The 7,500-nt window shown below is 48.5% G+C and overlaps 1 protein-coding gene across 10 annotated transcripts in view; it reads right to left on the bottom strand.

Moving 5' to 3' along the window:
* Positions 1–7,500, bottom strand: part of LOC125953942 (protein phosphatase 1 regulatory subunit 12B-like) — a 75,200-nt gene that overhangs the window by 5,257 nt on the left and 62,443 nt on the right. The gene's annotated exons all lie outside the window — the stretch shown is intronic.

Genomic DNA, 7,500 nt, shown 5'->3' with positions numbered 1-7,500 from the left:
CTTATGCTTATGCGGATTAACTTTCGGTGCTTCGCTCGAAGATTGCCACGAAAGCACGAATCCTTCGTGCGGGGATTAAGTGCTGCTTCACGACCGAAAGGCTTATGGACATGACAGAGAACCAAGAGCGGTTGGTGGCGCAAGAACAGCGCGCGAATTGTTGTCTAGTTTAGCGAGCACGCGCCCTCGCCTAACTTTAAATGCAACATACACACACAGACTCCGGGGTCGGTGAGTGAGTGTGAAAATCGCTTGCATAAAAGTTGTACAAAAATTACGTTCAACGATCAGGCCTGGAGGAGGACAGGAGTCTGAACACCACGCTACACAATTTGGTCGTTCGAGACGGCCAAAGGGAAAAGTTATGGGCCAGGCCGGTAAAAAAATATACGAGGAAGGGAATCACACCCCCAAAATCTTTCTCAGATTTTAAGTAACGATTCTTAAGCTTTCGCTGTCAACAGATCGTTGACGTTGACGGTTCGTCAACATCGCACGCCGATTTAATCTTTTTGACGATGATCTCACGCCTCACAGGTTCTGATATCCCGTAGCATTCCAAGGTCAAGGTTAACGATGAGGCGTCACTACCGTTGCTTATCACACGCTTCGCTGCGCTTCTCTACTCTCTCCAGACAGGCCAGTTCCCCGTTTCGCCAAGGGCATGCCTTCTGGCGTAGGCGCACAAGAACCATGTTGAATTTTAAACTCAAACTCAGTTGTGTCGAAGCAACACCGATGTGAGTCACTGCATTGATTGTGATTTATGCCATAGTAGCTGGTAGAGGTGAACTTTTATAAGAAAAAGACGAGAGCATTCCAAAGCAGCAAAGAATGTAACGAATTTACTTTCTGGTATGATGGTGGAGGAAGAGGAAGATTTGGGGCTGGTTCCGTACCGTCTAGCGTTCTCCCGGAAGGCAAAAAAGTGAACGTTAGCTACAGAAAGACAAGACGACAAGACGGGTGTGAGATGGCGCCACGTTTCTGGGTAGTTGTGGTTTGCCTTCACCGGCAGCAATTTAACGCTCACCAGCGGAAATCATCGTAAACTGTGTGTTCTTGCGACCTTCAGAGAGTGGGCATTCTATTCGACCGGTGGTAGTGTTTGCCTGCACTTTAATGTAGCAGTAATCAACGGTCGTGTCGGACGGTCCACACACGTTCCGTTCCATCCGCAATCAGTGCGATATGGAGTTGTTTGGAAGAATTAAACTTCCATTATGGCACGCAGTAACAGTAGCAGCAGCAGCCGCAGCCATGCATGTCATAATCATAGGACCACGTTTTCGTGGTCCATCCCTTGAAATGCGAGAGAATTCATCATTACGTTCGCGTTCTTGCTCGTGCGATAACCAAGGGAAAGGCATTACAAACCGAGCTATCATCAGCAGCGTGTTGCTTCGTGTTCCGGTGGAAAAACACACGCGGTTAGGGACGTTACGAAACCGAAACGACGCCGTACGTGTGGGCAGCATGCATTAAAATAAGACGGATAACAGGGGAGTTGATGTTTATATGCAGCATAATACCTTCATCGCATCGCAAATCGGTGATCAGCAATCCCCGTAAAGGGCCACCGCCAACGCAATCCTACACTCGTAGGTGATGTGGTTTTTTTTTATGAAACGTCACGAATCATTTAATGATCGTATTAACTCGAAACCGAACCACTCCTACACAATTTTCTAACCTTTTTCCCACCAACTAGGAAGCTACATAGGCACAGCTGATTCAATAAGGGTCTCGGATGCCAAAAGGGGGGCTGAAACATAACAACAATAACAAAAAACAGCCAAAAACCCAGCCCCACTTGAGTGTTTCCGAATTGCATGAACACGCGTGGAGGAACGTGTCGATAAGCGCGCGGGAGCCCGAGTGATCGGATGTTATGACGCGCGCTCGACGGTGTTGCGCGGAAGAAAAAGTAAAATGCACCGTTCGGTCAGTTGGGGGCGCTTGAACGGAAAGTGAAACCAAGGGCTTTTCCAACGGTCACCCACCGTCGTGTCTGTCTGCGTGACTAGCCATGCGTACCACCGCCACCGCTCGAGCAGCGCGCGAATTGCGCTAAGCGTACATTGGCGTGCTCGCGGATTGTGGAAACTGATTTAGATTTTAAACTTTAAGTGATCGCGATCATCACGGCACGGCGAAAGACGTCTCCAAGGGATTCGCAGTTTGAGAATACGATCTAAGCAAAACTTAATCGGTTCTTGTTACTGATCGGTGGTTCGAAAGCCGGTGATCGAACACAAAAATTGTGCGCGCCTCACCTCACGGCAATCGAATGTTCGCGTGCGTTGATGCGTGATGGACACCGCATCGCTCACAGCCATACAATTAGCCCATTGATTTTCCACTGCAGCCTTTTCGGAGCAACATTCGCTAATGTGTAGTCCAGGTCGGCCAGTGGACCAATAACCGGAGGGGCTGCATACCGTAGTGTGTGTGTTCTGGCTTCATTCATTCGAACAATGATTGCTTTTCTCCACCGGTCGATCAACGTAGTGGGGTCAATGTCCTCGTGCGGTCTGAGGTGGAATTTGATGGAAAATTGACCGATAACACCATCAAGCGATATCAGATCGTGGAGAAGCATTCCTACCAAACGGAATGTTATAATTTGATAACGGTCAGAAGTGGTACTCCATCATGAATTCGCTATTAAGGGAAATGCTGCAACGACTGTCCGGCCTTTGTTTGTCCACAAAAACCAACGATACCATCTCACTACGCGGTTCCTTTTTCCATTATCATTACCATTCGGTGCGAGATAGATGCTGAATGCTGAATCGCTTGTGCAAAGGATGTCCCAAAAAGGAATGCCTTGTCCTGACCATACTCTTCTCGGTTCCGATTTTGTTTGTAAATATCTAAATTCAAAACAAGCTCTTTTCTGCCATCGGACCACCCTAAGGCCATTCGAGTGCATACCGGTTCTGCACAGAAAAGTGCCCCTCGAGTGTCCCTCAACTTGTCTGTCTTTGCCAGAAGAAGAATTAGCGACCCGTGGGCTTCGCGTTGTAATATGCCTTCGGGAACCACCACGACCAACGGACTTCGGGGCGTCCTTTTTGAAGAGCCATTATATCTTTCTCTCTCTCCCTCTGTTTTGCTTCTCGTGGAATGTGCTATCCTTTTGTAGACAAGGAACAACGAAACCAGAGAGAAGACCCACGAATCGTAAATCGGATGAATTGTGTATTTTAATTAAGTTTCAGCCAGTAGCAGCAGCAGCAGCAGCAAAATGTTCTTTCAGAACAACCAGAACCATCGGAGCGCTGCTTGCGGAAGAACCTCATGAAAAGCTTATTTATGTGTTTGCTCTTGTAGCTGCCGCAGGGCGTGGGAGAAAAGCGAATCTAACTGTGAAACGATAAGACAATAGCGCTTGAAAATCTTGTTATTGAACCTCATAAGAACATGCTTAATACGGGGCGCTCAGTGCAGGTTTTCGTTTGGGACTTTTTACGATGCAACAATAGAAACACTTTTCACAACACTTTCCAGCACTTTAATGCCTTTTCTGGCCCTTCCAAAAAATGTTTACTATTCCAGGCCACCGTTCGGTTCGTGATCACCAGTTGCAGACTACCTGGCACTGGGCAGTTGCAGGTGTGGCTTTCGCTTCGTTTCTCCACTTAGAAAAGGAAATCCTCAATCCTCACGATCACACGCGATCACTTTCGCGGGCTCACATCCTGATGCACAAACGCACGCCTGTTTGGAGCCATCCATCGGTCACAAAACACACTCTAGCGCCTCGGTTACACTCGCGATAAGCTGTTGCTGCTGCTGCTGCATCGGAGCGTGGAACACAAACCAAGCCCCTGCACTACTGCGTATTCATATTCCAAAAGGGATAAAGGGCCCTACGGTGTCTAATGGGGCGAAACACACGCGACGCGAGTGCCTGGAGGCAAACCGTTGCGCGCGCACACGTGGATTATCGTCGCGGATCGCACACGGCGAACTAAACTCTGGCGGCCGGATCTGGCGAGCGTTGATGGTGAACTGAAGTGCCTCACTAGTGGTGGACCACCCCGAACGTACACAGCCAAGCCAAGCGGACCTTCCTCTCCCTTCTCTCCCCTCAATGAGTCCATTCGGAAATGGAAATTTTCGGACAAAACATAACGCGCCCGCGCGAGCGCATGCCACCCCACCCCTTCCATGCCATCCGAGCCGACATGTGCGCATTCAATTGCGTGAGCCGTAACGTCGTAACGGTTGGGTCTATAGCGACACACCTTACCCCGCCTGCGAGGAGTGGCACGAAGAACACGTTCGCTGAACCCCCATCACCCCACTTCTCCGTGCTTACGATGCTATTACAAGTGTGTATGGCTTGTATCACATCAACTGGCAGGCCGGCTTTCGATTTGTAGTGCTGCATGCAGGCCCCCCCCCCCCCCCCTCTGCATTTGTCTGCGATGCACCTGATGATGCGAACAGCTGCAGGTATGGTACCTAAGTCTTTCCAACCGTTAGGGCGACGATCTCTACAATGTTGCAGTGATCGTGTGTACGAACATACGCTGAGATTATGGTTTTCAAACCTTTGTGTTTCGAACCTTTGTCAAGGGTCGATAAACAGGGAAAATCGTTGCATCCTTGGGATGCACACCGATTTGGGGACAAATCGGCCTAACATGCAGGCCCTCCTCTCGCCTTGAAATTGTCGTGACGACGCGCAGACCATTGTTGATTTATCGTTGTCCAAAGCATGTTTGTTTTCGCAAATCATGCCGCAAGATGCGCACGAAGGTATTGCACGGATTGTAGGACGACGAAAACTTGATGATCGATGCACGGCGCACCGGAAGCACATGATCGTGGTGGTAAAGAAGTACACGCAATGGTGTTAAATGCCATGCCATCTATCCTAAACGCTTCGCTGCATCGTATGCACTGCACCAGCGGAGGTGTTGTGGCCGGTTAGTATATGCGAAACAATTAAACTGAACAGCCTGGCGGTGAAACTCGTTGGCTTTGTAATTATAATTGTTTGTTTGCTCAAGAACACACATAAAATAACGTTTAAATAGCTATTTTGGTTGATAAATGGTTGATGGTTAACGCGTTCGCGCAGACGGCCTTAGCAAACTGAGGAAGGATTCGCGTTCGAGCGAGCTCGGTAAGTACACCACTACTAGGGTAGAGGTGAGAATGGCGGACGACGACCCAGACCCCTTGGCCGAAACGAATTAGCGGTCGTTAGCCAAGCGTTAGCCGGTATGGCAATTATAAAGTTACATCCAACTGTTGTGCACTGCGCGGTGTATTGATTAGCGATTCAATTATTCCATTTCCATTTCCATTTCAGTGACCTTGCGGGCATCCAGTTTCAATTGCTGCCGCACGAACACGCATGACACCGTCCATCAACCATCGTTGGTAGTACCTCCCTTAACATCCCCGCTTGCACAAACATTGTCCAGCGTACATTGAACTGGGGGAAAAAGTGCGCACCGCGCAAACCGCGCGCAGTAGAGTGAATGAGGTTGATGAAGCTTAGCGCACCCTTGCCACATCCTTCTGGATCAAACTGGCCGATGCTTCTCCTTTCCTCGGTTGGTTATTAAAGTCTGTTCAACGTATGCTTAAAACGAGGAAGCCAGAGTCCGGTGGTGTTGGTTTTTGACCAATCAAACCTCAACCTCCTGAATTCTCCGCATCACATCCGCCACAGAGTTACCGGCTGGTCGTTGACATTGTCGCTAATATCCGGTGTGTGCGATGTTACACGACCACTGTGCATTGCGTCGATGCGTAATTGAAACGAATGCCTCCTGTCCGCGCCCGAAAGGGATGTTTAAAAATTCATACAAAATCGATTCCAACTGACTAACCATTTGGCCAATGCTATCACTGGTACGAGCCATTAGAGCGCACCAGACCGCACCAATGCGCTTCTTCCGTAGTTGAAGCGCACGGTTACAGGTGCCATATGATTGAACTTTTGAAGGTCGCCCCATCGAGTGGCGTTTGAACAGAAAAGATCGAGTTGAAAGAGGTAAATGGTTATGGTTTTATAACTCCCTGCCAAAAGTAAATGTTTAATTCACTTACATCAACCAGGCACTTTGCCTGGGGATAGTTATACGCGCGCAGGATGAAGAGGAGTAAAAAATAACACTCCTCCAGGTCCTGGCATTCAATTATTGGCTTCCCTTCGATGCATCGATCAATCAATTTCGTTCATTTGCAGCGCCATCATCCATGGTATACCGTGGGGTGCACCTGGAAGGTACAGAGGTTAACCAGTGACCAACCAGGCGTAACGAATGACGCCGAACTCGATCGATCGCTCGATCTATCAATCATGCTAGTCAGTGACCGAAAGAGTAGTTTCATTCACGCTGTAATTTTCTGTGTGGTTGTTATGAGTCGCGATAGGTTTGCTTGAAAGGAGGAAGTGACGCACTGTGCCGAGAGAGATATTGAACAAGCTTTACTTTTTCCGATTCCCAGTTTATGTGACGTCAGAAATGGAGCTTTTTTATCAAAGTTTGTTAGACAAATATAAAAAATTTTAGAAGCAAAATTGCGGCGCACAAGGCATCAAAGGAAAAAAAGAAGATGCAGGATGACAAAAGCTTTTTCAAAATGTTTCCATTTTCACGCGATAAAAAACAATTTTTCAAAATTTCCATCTCTCTCTCTAGGGAGGGAGGAAGAATTGGCCCTCAATTATAGGGTGGCCAGGACCACCAGTACCATCTGAGCGAGGATCATAATTCAAAAAGTTTAGATTGTCTCGTCCCGTTGTCCTCGCTCGCTTCTATTAGTAGCGGACTCCCTTTGCCCTTTGCCAAGGTGTGCGCATGGTAGCTCAATTTCGCTTCCTACACTCTGCACGAGATGAGAAGCTGGACAATTTCAATTTCCAGTACGACCACCAACGCCACCCTACGGCCATGGCTATGTGGATGATATTTGCAGCCCTTCCCTCCGGGGGGTCCTCGGCAGGCGACAAAAACTTTTTAATGCCAACACAGTACACACTGCAACCCTCTGTCTGGTTCTCTGGAATGGTCAAAGGTGATGGGCGGGCGCTACTGTCCCATCTGACTTTGTGTCACCTTTTCTCCCCATCTATTAAGCTTTAAGTGGTAGCCATTTGCTATGGCTACGATGCTACGTTTGCTTTGCTTGTTTTTTTTTTGCATATCCACTAGACATTGCCCACTAGATGCACGGATGATGATGGTGAAGCATTCTCCTGGTGTGCCCCGGGAGCTGTCACTCAGATAGAGGCCAACGCGGTAGGTGAAATGGAGATGTAGATTGTCCTACGCTTCTTGGGCGAGTCGCTGGCACTCGATAGGACTCGGGACTTCGTCGTTAGGATATCAGGACAGTTGAGCTAAGCTTCAAAAAGTCACCATCAGCATCACCGCTTCGAGCACCGATGACACGGGATGGGAGTGTTCGGTCAAGAGGCGTGGGAGAACATGGCACCCTGCAGGATTGATTTTAACCCGAACGCCTGTA

Source organism: Anopheles darlingi, chromosome 3 (assembly GCF_943734745.1).
Source record: "Anopheles darlingi chromosome 3, idAnoDarlMG_H_01, whole genome shotgun sequence".
Lineage (NCBI taxonomy): Eukaryota > Metazoa > Arthropoda > Insecta > Diptera > Culicidae > Anopheles > Anopheles darlingi.
Note: the sequence above shows the minus strand (reverse complement) of the source record. Positions and strands in the feature narration are given on the sequence as shown.